The sequence below is a fragment of the Capsicum annuum genome, chromosome 10, assembly GCF_002878395.1.
Source record: "Capsicum annuum cultivar UCD-10X-F1 chromosome 10, UCD10Xv1.1, whole genome shotgun sequence".
In the NCBI taxonomy this organism is placed as follows: Eukaryota; Viridiplantae; Streptophyta; class Magnoliopsida; order Solanales; family Solanaceae; genus Capsicum; species Capsicum annuum.
Window position 1 is genome coordinate 50,231,866 of NC_061120.1, and position 16,998 is coordinate 50,248,863.

Consider the following 16,998-nt stretch of genomic DNA (forward strand, 5'->3'; position numbering starts at 1 on the left):
ACTCTACTATAAAAGGTAAAGGATGCTTCTCATTTTATAGTTCTTGCAAAAAATTAGAATCGAAGAAACTGAGAGACACGAAAACTTAATCAAGCTTAATTTCTCAAGTATAACTCAAGTTCTTATTTTTTTATGCACTAAAAGAGTGAGTATTCTTGATTTGAGTCCTGAATTTTAACTGAATTACTCATGTTATAAGAGTAATGTTTTCTTTGCTTTCTTGAGTGAGCTTAGGTAGATGATGAGTGGTGATTTTACAACTCATTTACATCCAACATTCATAAACTTTGCCTTGATTTAAATGATTTAATGAGACCTAAGAGTGAGTAAGTACACTAATATCCACTCCTTACAGGTATAGAGTTTAAAAGAAAGAAAGAAGTGGATTAAAACTCGAAATGATCAGAAGGAAGCAGATGAAGTGTAGCTGAATACTCAAAGCCGAAACGACCTTGAGTATCGCGCTTGCAGGTAGATCACCAAGATCTCTATTAGCCAAGCAGAGAACCTATTTAGCCTCTGGTAACGTAATCTCGGTCTGAGGGATGCGATCGTAATCGGGCAAGTTATCTAGCATCACACAATCGCTCAGTCATAACCACGATCGCGGTTGTGCAATTGCAGTGAAGCCTCACGACGGCGACATAGTGGCTAACTGAAGGAAGGGCATTTTGGTAAATTACAAAGTTGGGTCAAAATTTATATGGAGAATTCAAAACACTCTAGACATGGGGAGAAACCCTAGAATTTGGGAAAAAGAAAAAGAGAGCTTTAGATAGTTTTTTTCTATTATTGTGATTTTTGTTTTCAAGGAGAAATTAGTGAAATCGGAGATTATTTTATCCTCTTTTATTATGAATTCCATGGATGTGTTACTTGGTAACTTTCTTTTCAATTATCTAATGTGTAGCTAATTTCTTTAGTCTTGGGATTATGTTGAACGAGAGTGTGATTGTGTGTGGGTGTTATTGTGTTTGCATGGATTTTAGTTGTATAGCCTGAAATTCCCCATTGCTTGAATTTATGTGTTGGAATTTGATGGGTGAAAACTCCAAATATCTATATGGGTTTGATAGGTGAAAGTCCCAAGCTCTAGAAACCCTTTGTCATCCTCGAAAGAAGGATTTAGATGAATATTAGGTAACCCATAACATCTTTGAAAGAGGATTATCGGGCCACAAAGTGATAGTGAACAACCAAGCCTATGGGTTATTACCCTTCACAATCTTAGAATTAAGTGTTTAGGTAGTGTAACTCATGTCAAGAGCATCATTCATGCTTGGTTGAGGTTTTGGGTGGCTATGCAAACTCCACACTTGTTAGGTCACTACAAGATTTTAGTTTTTTGGACACACTAAATCTGGACCACAGTTGTAAAGTGTGGCCTATACTATTAAAAATCACGCTTTTAAAGTGTAGCCTTACTTTATAGTTTATGGTCACGTTAATTTTGACAACACTTTGAAAGCATGGTCTTTGATAATATAGACCACACATTAAAAGCATTGAGAAATCATGATTTAGTTAGCAACGCTTATTCATATATACGACTACACTTACAAATGTGGTATTAGTATAATTTAAAAGACAATACTTTTAAAATGTGGTTTAAAATTTTTATTAAAATATTTCACTATCCCTCGAAAATATTCACTCTCCCTCTAATTTATAATTGGCCAAAAATAATTAAGAATTGTAAGCATTTACACTCTCAAATATATAATTCTCTCGCAAATTCCTTCCAAATTTACCTGTTCTCTATCACACACAAAACCCTATGCCCAAATTTCTTTGAATTTATCGTATCCACAAATTTCTTTGAATTTCATTACCTAAAACACTCAAATTTCATCTCACAGTAGCTCAGTTTGCAATGGATTCAAAGAAATTTGAAGGATATATATATACACAAACAAAGAAATAAAGGATTTAGGGTTTAAGGTTTGACCCTTTTACTGTTACTTCTTCCAATTCTTTTTACCCGTCATCATCATATATGTCTTGCATTTAAATCCTTGAAAAGGGGTTTTCATTATTGTTGATATTGATGTTGTTGTTGTTGTTAGTGGTGATTGTATTACAGTGTAAAGCAGTGATGATTGAGGTGTGTAGACTTCATGGGTGACGGAGCTATGCTTGTAGCTTGGCGGTGCAACCCAGAAGGCCTTATTTGTAGCGCAACCGAGTTTCTGCAGCAATGTTTGAAATGCACTCGTTTTACTCATGGGAATTTATTGAATATAAATGGAATGTGTTGATGATAAAATAAGTGAGATCTGGACAGTAGCGACTAGTGTGCAAAAGACGATCCTTTCTTATGTTCTTAAAAGTTATAATTGTAAAGTTGATGCTTTACTATCCAATCATATAGTGGGGGAGGGTTGTTTGTTAATTGGAGGTGTAAATCTGATATATTTTCATCTGTTATTGTGGATTTTGTTTATTTTGCATGTTCAGTGGTTTCCATACATAGCTTTCTTAGTTGGAGTACTATTTAATATTAGAATTTAGTGTTGCTATGAAGTCTAAAAAGTGATTCTTTGTTTGAAATGAGATTATCTTTCTTGTGAGGATTTATCGAATATATATTGAAGGTTTTGATCATAAAATGATTGAGATATAGGCAGTAGCGACTAGTCTAGGGAAGACGCTCATTCTCGTGTCTTGAAAATTATGATTGTAAAATTAGCTCGGTTGTATTAGTGTTCTGTACTTTTATTTGTTGGATTTATGGGGAAGCAAGAAGTTGAATGTTCTACTTTTGTGATTTTTTGGGGAACTAGTAACACTATAAATGTTAGTATGCATCGAAAGCGCCATATATAATTAGACTACAACTCCAGGATGAATGAAGAGTTAAGAGAATGGAACAGAAATTGCTTGAAGCTTCTCTGATCAGCTATTTTCCCTAGAGATTCGATGGAGCTATGCTGGAGACCTGTGTGCTTCGTAAATCTTGACAGGATTTCGTTATCTGAACACAGTGCTATTGATCAAGGAGAGAAAAAAATAATTTATTAAGGTGACTTCCAAATCCCCATGCCCTCTTTTCTATACTGTTCTTAGCTACTGTTACTAATTCCTGAAGATACGTTTATTTTGATGGAAGAAAGAAAAGTGTTTTATATATGTGACACTCTTTTATTTTAAGCCGTTTGTAAATAGAATGGCATGATATGATGTATTTTGAAACCTTCATTAGTCTATTCTAAAAAGAATGACAAGTCGTAGAAATGCCATGACATGTTAAGTTAAATTTACAAGTTCTAAAAGTTAAAACTCTTGATCGATCTTTACTCTTGCTTGGAAACATCTGTCCTTAGGAGATAATATGAATTTTATAGGAAATTTAATTTTAAATATTATAGATTATGATCTGATGGAATGGAAGTGTCGTGAGAAAGAAAACTATTGTTAGTTACTTTCTTCTCTTATAGGTGAGTGATATATCTGGACCTTTTTTCTTATGACTGAGAAATCAGTTTGGATCCAGCTCTTAGGACCAATTGCAAACTTATAAAGTCGGGAATAGTGGGCCCTGCTCCTACGCGTTTCAACTTATATATAGATCAAGCTTAGTAAGCAAGGTGGGGACTCGAACTTGTGACCTAAGTCACAAATACATAGCTTTTTCCACTTGATAAACTAACTCAAGTCCTCGGGGCATGATCCAGACCTATTAATGGCTGACTATAAGACTTAGTAAGGTTTACTGCAGTGGAGTTACTAAGTTAAAGAAAATATTAGCCTTGTCCATGAATCTTGTTCGGATGATTTTAACTATTAGTGACAAGATCTTGTGTTGGTTTAGTAAGGAAAATCAGTAGAGAAAACCTCCTATTTCTAAAATAGAACTTCAAGTTAACAAAAAAGGGCCTTTCTTAATTTACCTCAAAAAGTTGTTCAACTTCTAACTGGTGCATGATAACTTAATTTTCTATAGCATGGATGCTGGAGTCACAAGGATTCCCAATGTCTCCATAATTATACTTGGTAGAATCTGCAGGTGTACTCGGAAACAAAAATGGTGTAGTTGTCTTCTATTTTCACTAGCTTTACCAAATCTATAGCAATCAGAAATGGGAAGAAAAACAAACATGATGTCGGAAAGGAAGCTGCAGATGCACTGGCTAAGGAAGCTAAAAAGAGCGAGATGATATTAACGTCCTCATGTTGTGTAACTGGTGTCTCTGAGAATTTGGCTGCTGTTTTCTCTAAAGGAGGGAAGAAGGGCACCAGTCAGGATAGATTTATTGTGTGGGAGGTATGGAAATTGAAAATCTCATCTTTTGCAATAGTACTGTAACTTTCTGCTCCATTGATGTATCTGAATTTGTTGACATAAAATTTGAATCTTAGGACTTTGGTTGCCAAGATGATATGATCTTCTGTGGGATGTTTGATGGGTATGGTCCTTGGGGTCATCTTATTGCTAAAAGAGTCAAAAAATGCCACCAATTTTGCTTAATAATTGGCAGAAACGGGTTGCCTGGATGGTAGTTATGGGATTAATGGCATAGATACTAGTTGTAATATCTAGTGTGACATTTAGAAGCAGTCCTACTTTGAGACTTGCTCAGTCCTACTTTGAGACTTGCTCCACCATCGATCAAGAGCTCGAGCAGCATACCGACTCTTTCTACATGGTACCGCAGCTTTGACTCTCATTAGATAGGTAAAGTCCACACTTTAGTACAAGTTAGAGTACGCTATAATTATCAGGACGGAATAATAATGAGGCATGTGATATTTACTTTAATTTCTCACTGCAAAACACTCCCGTTTGCCTGTTACAGTAAGTGTCAATGCATGTATAATAGTAGAGAGGATTGGAGTGTTGAAGATTTAGAGAGGCCGGCATTTAGTTGTTACATATGAGCTAGCATGCATACTTTTGGCTTAACATTTGTTTTGGCTTATTTCTGGTGATTGAGTATTATTTATTAATGAGATTAAAATTCTAGATTTGAACTCGCCGAATATGCAAAGCTACTGTTATTTGGTTCGATCAGCGGTTAATTCTTGCTGTAATACATCAATAAAGTTCCACTTTTCTGATAAAAATACAAATACATTATGAATCACTATTTAGAAAGTATGACATTTGTGTTTTCTGTTTTATTTTAAATGCAAATATATGAGCTGAAGACTGGAATCAGGTAGTATGACATGTTTTCCCTTGAAGAAGTCGCAGTTATGAACTTCTGTTGTCTGATTTTCATCTTTATGCAATATCTATGAAAATTTCACACTATTGAAGGAGAAGATGCAATAAAGGACAATGTAAAGTTGGTTAAGAAGTTGTGGTGTTAAAAATTTGATTATCCATCTTTAGTCTGGAAATATTTTCATTGTTAATTATTTGTGATAACTGATTTTAATTGGATTGTTTTTTTATTTTCCTTTCGAGGCGACGTCTCATCATCATAAAGGTAATACTTGTCATCTCGATTCTACATTCTGCTACAACTGCTCCAAAGCTAGTGCTTCTTTATTTTGCCATTTATTAGTAGCTAGTGTTTTCAGATGAAATGAACATTGTTCAGATACAAAAATTACTTCTAAATTAAGATTTCTTAGAGGTTGTAAGTTTAATCAATTGAATGCACGAATTAATGTTGTTCAGTAGATTAGTTGCTAGTAAAGCACTTAGAGGTTTTCTAAATTTTTAATAAATTGAATGCGCGAATCACTGTTGGATAAGTGTTCTGATAACTAGGACTTGCAGATGAAAATGTACTTTGAAGAAGCTACGATTTCACGTGTTGTCATGAAAATTCATTTTAAAAATTGGTATAGTTTGGTATAGAAAACCGCTTAATTTAAATTGGATGAATTATTAAAATTATTAAGTACTTATGGGTGCTATAGGGTTTCAAACTTGTGGAGAAACTTCACTAACTCTAGTTGGTTTTGTATATTGTTGCAACTACCAGACAAATTACTTCATTATGGTTGTGGCTATTCTTGGTAAGAAATAAAGAATCATGTATTACCCAATTGAGATATGATGTTTTGATGGTAGTCTCTTTGGACTTACGAATAACTTAATGTACTTTTTGTATTGCAGCACTGGGTTTCTTAGGAGGCCACTTGCTATTGTTGCTGCTCAGTTGACAACTCTTAGTATTGCTTTTCTAAATGATAGGTATTTACTTATTGACTGTAATATCCATGAGTAAAAGCTTGCTGCATAATCTGATTACATTTTTGGGTTTCCATCTGAATCTTATCCTTATTAAATAAAAATTTGATTAAATTTGGCCAAGGAAATGTGCAATATGTAAATGACATGGATGGCTTGATAGATTTTATAGCTCCGTTTATCTTGGTTTGGATGTAAGTAGTAGCTGGTCAAGTGAAAGCAACTATGGTTTTGCTATATCTTTAAGTAACCACTTGGATGCTTATTAAAGACAACAAATAGGTATTGAAAGTTGTACCTTGTCATCGTACGAGGATATATATTTGTTTTAGGCTCTTAATACTAATTAAACGTCTAAAAGAGCGGTCGAGGGGAGTGAAATCTCATTACTGTACTATGTAATTTATGCATAATTACTTGCTACTTATCCTGGCTCTTGTTTGTAAACTACAAATTAATGTGCTTTTTTCAACTCTTCGCTGCTTCAAGGTATCTAAAAAGGGATTTATTATTTCTTGTTTACTTTTTCTAAATCTGAACTATAGACTTGCTCATTCCTACTTACTCTTCACTAGTGTTAGTGTTCACTTATCTTCTGTTCTGTTGTATGCCAATGACTATAATGTGCTCCTTGTATTTGTTAGATCATAGTTCTTACTAGTGTTTTCATACTATTCATCTAAAATCTTGGTATGCTTTTGAATAAATATTTTAAAATTCGTGAATGAGATGCACTGCATTACATTTTAATCCTATTTGTCTCGCGTAGGACGTGGATGTTTCACAAGAGTCTATATTACAGAAGATGGATGATCAGACTATTCTTAGTCTTAATGGATGCAGTGTAACAGATCAAGTTCTGCATTTAGTACCCAATATTCAGGTTTTTACCTCACAATTATGTCAATGCATTTGATTTGAAACTTTACACTTAATCTCCCCATCCCCTCTTTGGCTGCTGTAGAATTTTTGCACCACACTGAGATGCATGAGATTGTAGGCAAAAGGATGTGGAGTTTCCTCAAATGTAAGAATCTAGCATGGCCCCTTGTATCATCTTATGTGTACTTAAAGGTGCAGTACCTGCTATCTTAGTGAAAGATAGTTGGCGTCTCTTAAACGTGTGTCGCTTCTGTTTTGGCCAGGTTATCGGATTTCTAGGCGGTATAAATTGGGCATTGCTTGTTGCTAGGATTTGCTAGCTTTATCCTACGTAGGTCCTAGCATGTTAGGTGTTTTTATGTGCTCAGTTTTCTAGGGTTTTCTGCTTTTCCTATTGTACTGAACACAATCATTATGATCAGCAGGTTTTATATTCCTATTGGTTCTATTAGTTTAACCCATTTAATTCCTATTATTTAATACATATAAAAAACTATGATTTTGCTTTAATCATGTTGAATTGAATGGCATTCTGTGGGAGCACCATCTTTGGTTTAGTAGAAGCATTTTGCTCAACTGTGAGCAAACGTAGGTTATGCTTTTTCCCATTTTGGATGAAGTAAAAATTATGATCACTAAGATAAGGTTCTATTCTTAGGGCAAGGATAGGACAGCTCTCCCTAGCATGGGTAAGACATTGGAATCCATGGTAGCTCATGTAGTTTATGTCGGTTAGAAGAACCTTCCATAAGAAAGAGTAAAAGTAAAGATTTCAGAAACTTAAGTGTTATGGCTCACTGAGTTATTCATATGCTTCATTATTTAAGATTTATGATCTTACTGTCTCAGGTTTCACTCAAGTCCAAGGCGAGCCATTTACGCTTGGCTTGCACGAATTAAAAGCTTGTATACTTACTTAGTTATTGGTTTACTTATGAATTCACCCTCATATGCTCAGTACATTCTAGAAGTATTGATCTAGATATATGTCCGTGTGCTACATTATCTCATAATGTAGGTTTTGGTGCCCGTTTCCAATAGCAAGATTGACTTCGGCATCATTACCTGCATCCCAACGTTTGGTGAGTCCTCATAGTCCGAGGGCCCAGTCTTTTAGATTTGTGTTTCTTTGATGGAAGTATTTTTGACATTGGTTTCAGTTTATATTTGGGTCAACTGGCGTCTGTCCCAGTGGCTCTCTATTCTATAGTATAGGGTTGTAAGACTACATTTAAGTTAAAGTTCAAGAAGTTTGTGTAAAGATTTCTAATTTAAAGATTCATTTTAATTTATGAGATTGTCTATCTTTAGTTTTCTTCATATGTTATCAATCCTTATTACATGAGTTCTGAGTTAAAAATATTCCATGGGTTTGGTTGGGTCTACTCGTAGTCTTGAGAACTGTGTGATGTCCAGGGGGTATTTCTGGGGCATTACAAACTTGGTACCATAGATAGGTTTAAAGAGTCCTAGGGACTCATACAAGCTGTGCTACTTAGAGTCTTGATCACGAATCTAAAGTGCGCATAGGAGGCTATGGAATGAATTAGGAATTATCTTTTTTTCATGATCTATCATGATTACAGTTGTCTCTATTTGCCTTAAGTCATGCTTTTGCATGACAAAATATGCCCCCTCACCTAGTTGCAACATACGAAAATGATGATCTACTACTTTTGCAAATTGACCCTCTAAATGAAAACATTTCTCATGCTGACTTTTGAGCTGCCTTCCAAGATTGGCCCAAGCTGTTAATGCCAATGTTTAGGAAAATCAACAACCAACAGTCCTACTTTAGCAAAATGGTAATTTAGATGCAGCTAGGATTCAGGAATTTATAAGGATAAATCCACCTGAGTTCCATGGGTCAACGGTGGACGAAGATCCTCAACTTTTTATTGATGAGATAAGAAAGATAATTTAGATTATGCATGTTACTGAAGAGGTTAGTGTAGAGTTGGCATCCTATAGGCTGAAGGATGTTGCTCATGATTGGGTTACTATGTGGAAGGATGGTATGGATGAGAACGCAGACCCTATGAGTTGGCAGGCATTTCAATGTACTTTTCTGGACAGGTTCTTTTCATGTGTTATGGGGGAGGCTAAGGGGGATAAGTTCATGAACCTAAGGCAGGGTTCTATGACGATGAAGGAGTACTGCCTTAAGTTCACTCATTTGTCTAAGTATTCTCCTGAATTGTTATCTGACTCTAGTGCTCGTATGAGTAAGTTTATTACTGGGGTATCTGACATGGTGTTCAAGGAGTGTAGGACTGTCATAATGATTGGGAATATGTATATTTCTAGGTTGATGACTCATGCTCAACAGGTTGAGGCAGAAAAGTTGAAGGAAAGAGAGAAGAAACAAGAGGGCTAGAACTGGATAGTTTAAGTATGGTCAGCCAAGGTTAGGAGGGGGAAGCCGTTCACAGTTTCAAGGTCATTCATCACTGCCCGCACCATCTTCAGCTAGTGCCCCTACACCCAAAAACAGGCAGAAGTAGTGAGAAGTAGTGAGGCAGGACTTTAAATTCCAGATCTCAGAACAGTGTAGCCGGGAGGGCCAGTTACCCGACATGTGCAAAGTGTGGTAGGACCTATCTTGTGATGTGTGAGCAGATGCTAACACATTTGAGCCTTTTAACTAAGAATAATTGCAAAGTCTTAAGCAACTTTTGTCATTTTTGATTGTTTTCTGTTTGATATTGCAGTAAGAGTCAAGATGTCAGAGAACCATCAATAATAGAAGTAAAAGAGTTGATTTCTGAGCAAGTAGAGAGGGAAGTATAGCTGACGGCTTGTTTGATAAGTCGTCAGCCTTGTGATAAGCTATCAGAGTTGCCGTCATCCTTAGACAAAGAATGAGCTTCTGCTGGAATTCGTGACGACATCTGTGATAGGTCGTCATCGTCAGAAGTATGATAAGCCATCAAGCTCGTTGTTAGGCTTAGGCAGGGAATGGGATTTGAAGTGAATAAGCGACAGCAATTCTGATAAGTCATCACATGTTTGATAAGCCGTCACGTCTCATCGTCAACCTAAGGTAGAGATTGTCAAAAGTGAAGAGGAGCTGACGACATTCCTGATAAGTCGTCAGACTCCTGATGAGCCGTCACACACGTCGTCGCCTGTCCGAGAAAATGCTGTGATCTATGATTTTGTTTCCATAATTAGACTGAAGTAATTAAAGCATATGTTAGGGTTTTCTAATGAGAGGGGGAGCTAACGTTTTGAGAATGTCTGCTCTCTAGTTTTCTGACTTGAACTTTACAATTATTTTTGGAGAGATTATTACAATTGTTTTGGGATTTTCTACTGTGAATCAAATCTGAGAAACACTTGTTGCTATTTATCTTGCTGTAAGTTCATATATCAAACTATGAATTCAACTTGTTGCCTTGATTATTCTATTATGAGTAGGTAAATTCCCTTAACCCGAGTTGTGAGATCTATGGGTTTGGGTTTGTAACAAAGCGTTCCAGATTCTACCGGTGGTAGAAACTTTTTGTTAATTCCATTATTTTATACTCTGACTATTGGTTGCAAACAATAGGCCTTTCTTACTGCTGATTTTCTTGAGATAAGAAATCAGCCCTAGTAAGAAGTGAATTATCAACAGGGACTTAGAAGTATCAAACTTTCATTTAATAATTAATGATGTAACATGATTAATTAACTTGAGATAACATCTTATTATGAAATATAAATTTCCTAAGTTCGTGAGAATTAGGTGGTTAAATGTCTAAATAGGTTGAGAAACACCTAGACATAACTTCAACAAGGATAGTCTGCTGTTCCTACCTACCAAAATAATCTTGAACCGTTACTAGCGTCTGTCAAATCCCAACACCCATAGAGAACATAACTCTGGTTTTCCTTATCATATTGATTTCAAACACTGAATTGAGAAGTAATTATTTGTTACCTTTCCAAAAACCCCGATTCACAGAAAACTGATAACTATCAGTTGATTAACCCGCAGATAACTCAAATTCGCACCATATTTTCTATGGGATTCGACCCCAACCTAGTTTGGTTATATATTGACAACGATCACTTACATTCTTGTAAGAGAGTTGTAGTTTAAGCATTATAAAAAATGGCATCGTTGCCGGGGAATACGATTGTAAATTGAAGTTGTGTGCTAGCAGCCTTAGCTAGAGCTCAGGTGAATGTGCAGAATGACGGTCAACAAGTACGGCATCCAAATCCTAAAGATAACGAATTGGGAGACGAGGAGTTGCTAAACCCTGGTAACCCAAGGTGTGCAGAGCAAATAGCTGCACCGGTACAACATAATGCTAACAGGAACCGTCCATTCCGAGGAAGGCAAGATCACCAGCCGGTCCAGTATGACCTCAATAATGATGATGGAATGGATGGAGCAGGTGCAACGGATGCAATTATTTCTCCACCATTAGCACCTGGGGCGAAATTCAACATTACGACTATTATTATTCCTGGGGATGATCCGAACTTGCATCTAGTGAACTATGTCACCATTTGTAAATCTTTTGATAACCCAGGAGTGGGTCAGAATGCTATTCGTTTGAGATTGTTTCCGTTGTCTCTGTCTGGGGAGGCAACATTGTAGCTTAATAAGCTGACGCCTGATTCTATAACCAGCTGGAGGCAATTGAAAGGAGCTCTCCTAGAAAGGTTCTTTCCACCTTCCTGAAGGGTACAGTTGAGGAATGAGATCAGCAACTTTAGACAGCTCCCAACTGAAGCCTTGCATGAAACCTAGGAGAGATTTAAAAAAAAGCTGACGCTGTGTCCAAACCATAACATGACGAACATATACTTGATGAAGACTTTGTACAGGGCTCTTAACTTTGTGACAAAATCGATTACGATAATGCTGCTGATGGTTCATTTGTTGATCTTACATTCCCAGAGGCTTTAGAAATGCTTGAGAGAATGACCAAATAGAGTCGGGCATGGCATACTAGGGACTCTGTGGTAGCAAGCCCCACTATTTCTATTGGTATGATTGCGGAACAGCGCAGAAGAGATGAGGAGCGTGATTAAGACATGGCTCACCTAAAAATGTAGATGGACTTACTAACCAAGCATTTACTGTCAGGTAAAACTAAGAAAGTGAAGGTTGTGGGATCGCAGAGCAAAGCGGTGTCAGACTCAGAAGAAGAGGCGAACTATGTAAATAATTTGGGGGGTTTCCGAGGCAATAGCCAAGGAAATCAAGGTCAGACTTATTATGACAAGGATGGATATAAGAACCAGGAGCAAGGTAATTAGATGAGCAATAATGATAGGAGCGGGTTATATGTCCCTCCTGGAAATCATGAGGCTGCTACAACAAGTTCTGAAAAGATATCCCTGGAGGAGATGATGGTTAAAGTGTTAAAGGGAGTAGAGGCTACCAACTCAGGGGTGACTACCATGATGATCGATTTGTCCTCTATGAGTCAGTTGGTAAATTCGCACTCCACTTCAATCAAACAGCTGGAACAGCAAATAAGCCAACTCTCTGCAGTGCTGAAGCAAAGGAAGAGTGGAACGTTACCAAGTGATACATCTTAGAATCCGCTAAGTGATGGCTCATGTATGGCAATTACCACTAGGAGTGGTAAAATATTACCTGGCCCTTCTGTGGGCAAAAGTTTGATTGAAGATATGACTGAAGTAGATGATGAACCCAAAGAAGAATGTCTAGTGGAGTCTGGGTTGCTGGATGGTTCTGATGATGCTCCGGAACAAGGAAAAGAGAAGGAAAAAGAAGTAGTGGTGAAAACTCTCCCAAGACCACCACCTTCCTTTTCTCAAAGATTGAAGAAGAAGGTTGACAACATGAAATTTAGTAAATTCATTGCAATGTTGAAGCAGTTAACGATAAATGTTCCTTTGGTGGATACACTCGAGCAAATGCCAGGGTATGCTAAATTCATGAAGGACCTTGTGACGAAGAAAAGAGTGGTGAGCTACGAACCGGAGGATAATCTCCATCATTGTAGTGCCATTTCTATACAATCCTTAGTCTAGAAGAAGGCCGATCCTGGAGCATTCACTATTCCATGTACAATCGAGTCTCTTAATTTTGCTAAGGCCCTATGTGATCTGGGGGCGAGCATAAATTTGATGCCGTTAGCCGTGTATAAAAAGCTAGGTTTGGGGGATCCTACCTCGACAAACATGCAGTTGGAGATGGCAGATAGGTCTGTAAAACGGCCAGTAAGAATATTACATGATGTATTGGTAAATGTGGTCGACTTTATACTTCCTGATGATGTTGTAGTCCTACACTGTGAGGTGGATTTTGAAGTACCCATCATTTTAGGTAGACCATTCCTTGCTACTGGGAGAGTAGTAGTGGACATAGAGCTGAATGAGCTGAAGTTTAGGTTCAATGACAAAGAAGCATGATTCGAAATGCACTCATCCATGACACAGCAAAAGGAGAGGAGTGTCTTCTCAATCATGGATGTGTTTTATGAAGATGGGAAAGAGGTAGCAACATGGTGTCTTGACGAAGTCTGAGTAGTCAATATAATCGAGTTGTGCTGCGATGTTAAATCAAGCGCTACATTGGAGGCAACCCATGATCCCTATGCTTGATCTACTACAGGTATACCCTAACCCTTAGTTTAGTTTTTCTTTGATTTTAAGTTGAGGGTGTAGGGTGAGTTGTTGTTGTAACATTTTATAGTTGACTAGGAGAAATACAAGTACCTGAGGCAGTTAACGTGGTTTTGTTATTTTGTGAACACCTCTCAAATGGTCTGATTGTTTGACTGTGAGATTTACATCTAATTGTGACCACTGTGCATCTTGTTATGGTATTAGTTCTAGTGACTTGATAATCTTTGCTAAACAATTGCATGAACTGGATAAGTAGTAACTTGTGATATACTTGTGTGCCATGTGCGTGTGAGATCTTACTTAGTTCCCTTTGTATCTTGAATCCAAAACTTTCCCAGTTAGTCTTACCTAGATTGAAGGATATGGGTTAGGAAAGGATCATAGGCTGTTTTGATATTAGCCACTTTTAGCCTAAATGACCTTCCTTGTATGCATAATATCCCTTGATCCCTATTTTGAGCCTGAATAGCCTATTTCTTTTTTTTTTTGTGATACCTATCACCGTCTCATTTATAACATAATTAACCTATTTTGATCCTGGTCCTTCTTAGATACTATGCACCTTGACCTAGGCAAATGGCCTAAGTTGATGGTGTCTATCACAGGGGTGCGTGATGTAAAATGAGTATGAAGAAAGGTAGAATAAAAGAAAAGAATAAAAAGCTGGGTGTGGTGGAAAAGAACAAGAAAAGAAAAGTTGTGAAAAAAAGAAGTGATTGTAGAAAAGACCGCACCCATCCTGAATATGTGTGATCAATAAAAAAGAAGAATAAAAAAAGATTAATAAGTGAGACCCTAGAAGCTAGTGTGGTGTTAAGGAGGCTTAGTCACTTTAAATATCATTGAGTATCATACCAGCCCCTGGCCTACATTACAAGCCAAAGAGAAGACCTATAGTGATCCTAGCTGACCTGTCTGAAAATCTTACTAATGAAAATAAGGAAAAGCCTATGGTATTTGGCATACATTGATTGGAATTTCATTCTAAAAGTTAGATTCTTTTGACTGTCCCCATGGTTACATATGTGATTTTTGATATAAGTGGAATGAGACTTCTTTATAGTGAGGGCACACTGGTTACGTTGCTAGTTTCTAACTTGTTTGGATAGTGTAATTTTGGTACAAGCATGGTTTCATGTGTCTCGCATTGTTGTTCTTCAATAATATGCACAGTTGTTGTTTTTAAATTAATTGACCTTGGAGATAGTGAAGATGTTTTGAGATAATATGGATGGTTGACTGCCGAATGTACTTTGTATTCTCTTCGTTGTGTTTTAGTTGCTTGAGGACAAACAATTGTTTTAAGTTGAGGGTGTTCATTTGTGAGCAGATACTAACATATTTGAGGCTTTTAACTACGAATAATTGCAAAATCTTAAGCAACTTTTGTCATTTTTAATTGTTTTTTGTTTGATATTGCAGTAAAAGTCAAGATGCAAGAGAACCAGCAATAATGGAAGTAAAAGAGTTGATTTTTGAGCAACTAGAGAGGGAAGTATAACTGACAACTTTCTGATAAGTCGTTAGCCTTGTGATAAGCTATCAGAGTTGTTGTCAGCCTTAGACAGAGAATGAGCTTCAGCTGGAATTCGTGACGACATCTGTGATAGGCTGTCAGAAGTGTGATAAGTCGTCAGACTCGTCGTTAGGCTTAGGCAGGGAATGGGATTTGACGTGAAGAAGCGACGACAATTCTGATAAGTCGTCATATGTTTGATAAACCTTCACGTCTCATCGTCAACCTAAGGAAGAGATTGTTAAAATTGAAGAAGAGCTGACGACATTCCTGATAAGTCATCAGACTCCTGATAAGTAGTCACACACGTCGTCGCCTATCCAAGAAAATACTGTGATCTATGATTTTTTTCCATAATTAGGCTGAAGTGTTTAAAACATATGTTAGGGTTTTCTAAGGAAATGGGTGGGGGGGGGGGGGGGGGGGGAGGGGACCTGACGTTTTCAGAATCTTTTCTCTCTAGTTTTCTAACTTAAACTTTACAATTATTTTTGGAGAGATTATTACAATTGTTTTGGGATTTTCTACTGTGAATCAAATCTGAGAAACACTTGTTGCTATTCATCTTTCTGTAAGTTCATATATAAAACTATGAATTCAACTTGTTGTCTTGATTATTTTATTATGAGTAGCTAAATTCCCTTAACCCGAGTTGTGGGATCTATGGGTTTGGGTTTGTAACGTAACTAAGTGTTCAAGATTCTAACGGTGATAGAAACTTCTTGCTAATTCCATTATTTTTTAATCTGACTATTGGTTGCAAACAATAGGCCTTGCTTACTTGTAATTTTCTTGAGATAAGAAATCAACCCTAGTAAGAAGTGGATTATCAATAGGGACTTGGAAACATCAAACTTCCATTTAATAATTAATGTTGTAACAAGATTAATTAACTTGAGATAACATCCTGTTATGAAATATAAATTCCTTAAGTTTGAGAGAATTAGGTGGTTAAATGTCTACATAGGTTGAGAAACATTTAGACATAACTTTGACAAGGATAGTTTGTTGTTCCTACCTACCACAAGAATCTTGAACCATTACTAGCGTCTGTCAAATCCCAACACTCTTAGAGAACATAACTCTGGTTTTCCTTATCATATTGATTTTAAACACTGAATTGAGAAGTAATTATTTGTTACTTTTCCAAAAATCCCCATTCATAGGAGCTGATAACTATCAGTTGATTAACCCGTCGATAACTCAAATTCAAACCATATTTCCTGTGGGATTCAACCCCAACCTAGTTGGGTTATATATTGACAACGATCGTTTACATTTTTATAATAGAGGTGTAGTTTGAGCATTATCATCTTGGTAAGTGTTTCATGGGCAAAAAGGGTAGTTATGGTTGTGGTAAGATGGGCCACAAAATCAAGGAGTGCTCATATGCTAAGAAAGGGAGCAAAGATACTTATCCTCAAACTCAGGCTACTAATATAGTACCTCAGCCAGGCCGCCAGCTCCACCACAAGATGCGTTTTCCAACACTGGTGGTGGTCAGCGCCATAATTAGTTTTATGCATTACCATCCTGTAAGAAGCTGGAGAGTTCACTAGATGTAGTAACTGGAATGCTTTATGCCTTTCACCTTAATGTTTATGTGTTGTTAGACTCAAGATCGAATTTCTTGTATGTAACTCCCTTGGCTGCTATAAATTTCAGGATAGGTCTTGAAAGTCTTTCCAAATCCTCTTCAATTTCTACCCTAGAGGGTGAGTCAGATGTTCGTCTATAGGGAGTGTCCTATCATCGTCTTCCACAAGATCACTTTAGTAGACCTGATAGAGTTAGAGATGGTAGATTTCTATATTATTCTAAGAATGGATTGGCTCTATTAATGCTATGCATCAAT

General features: G+C 36.8%; 1 long non-coding RNA gene across 10 annotated transcripts; it reads left to right on the forward strand.

The window, feature by feature from the left end:
* The first annotated feature begins 1,658 nt into the window (after nt 1-1,658).
* LOC107855997 lies at nt 1,659-15,535 on the forward strand. Of its 10 annotated transcripts, XR_001670433.2 has the most exons (8): nt 1,663-1,941; nt 2,844-3,022; nt 4,007-5,432; nt 5,937-5,970; nt 6,071-6,148; nt 6,915-7,028; nt 7,110-7,172; nt 7,291-9,611. It is a non-coding gene; the product is annotated as an uncharacterized LOC107855997 (long non-coding RNA). The 10 variants fall into 10 exon arrangements; XR_001670430.2 differs by having other exon boundaries at nt 1,661-1,941; nt 4,007-4,264; nt 4,360-6,148; nt 7,291-9,612; XR_001670434.2 differs by lacking the exon at nt 7,291-9,611 and adding an exon at nt 15,050-15,535 and having other exon boundaries at nt 1,660-1,941; nt 4,007-6,148.
* The last annotated feature ends 1,463 nt before the right edge of the window (nt 15,536-16,998 follow it).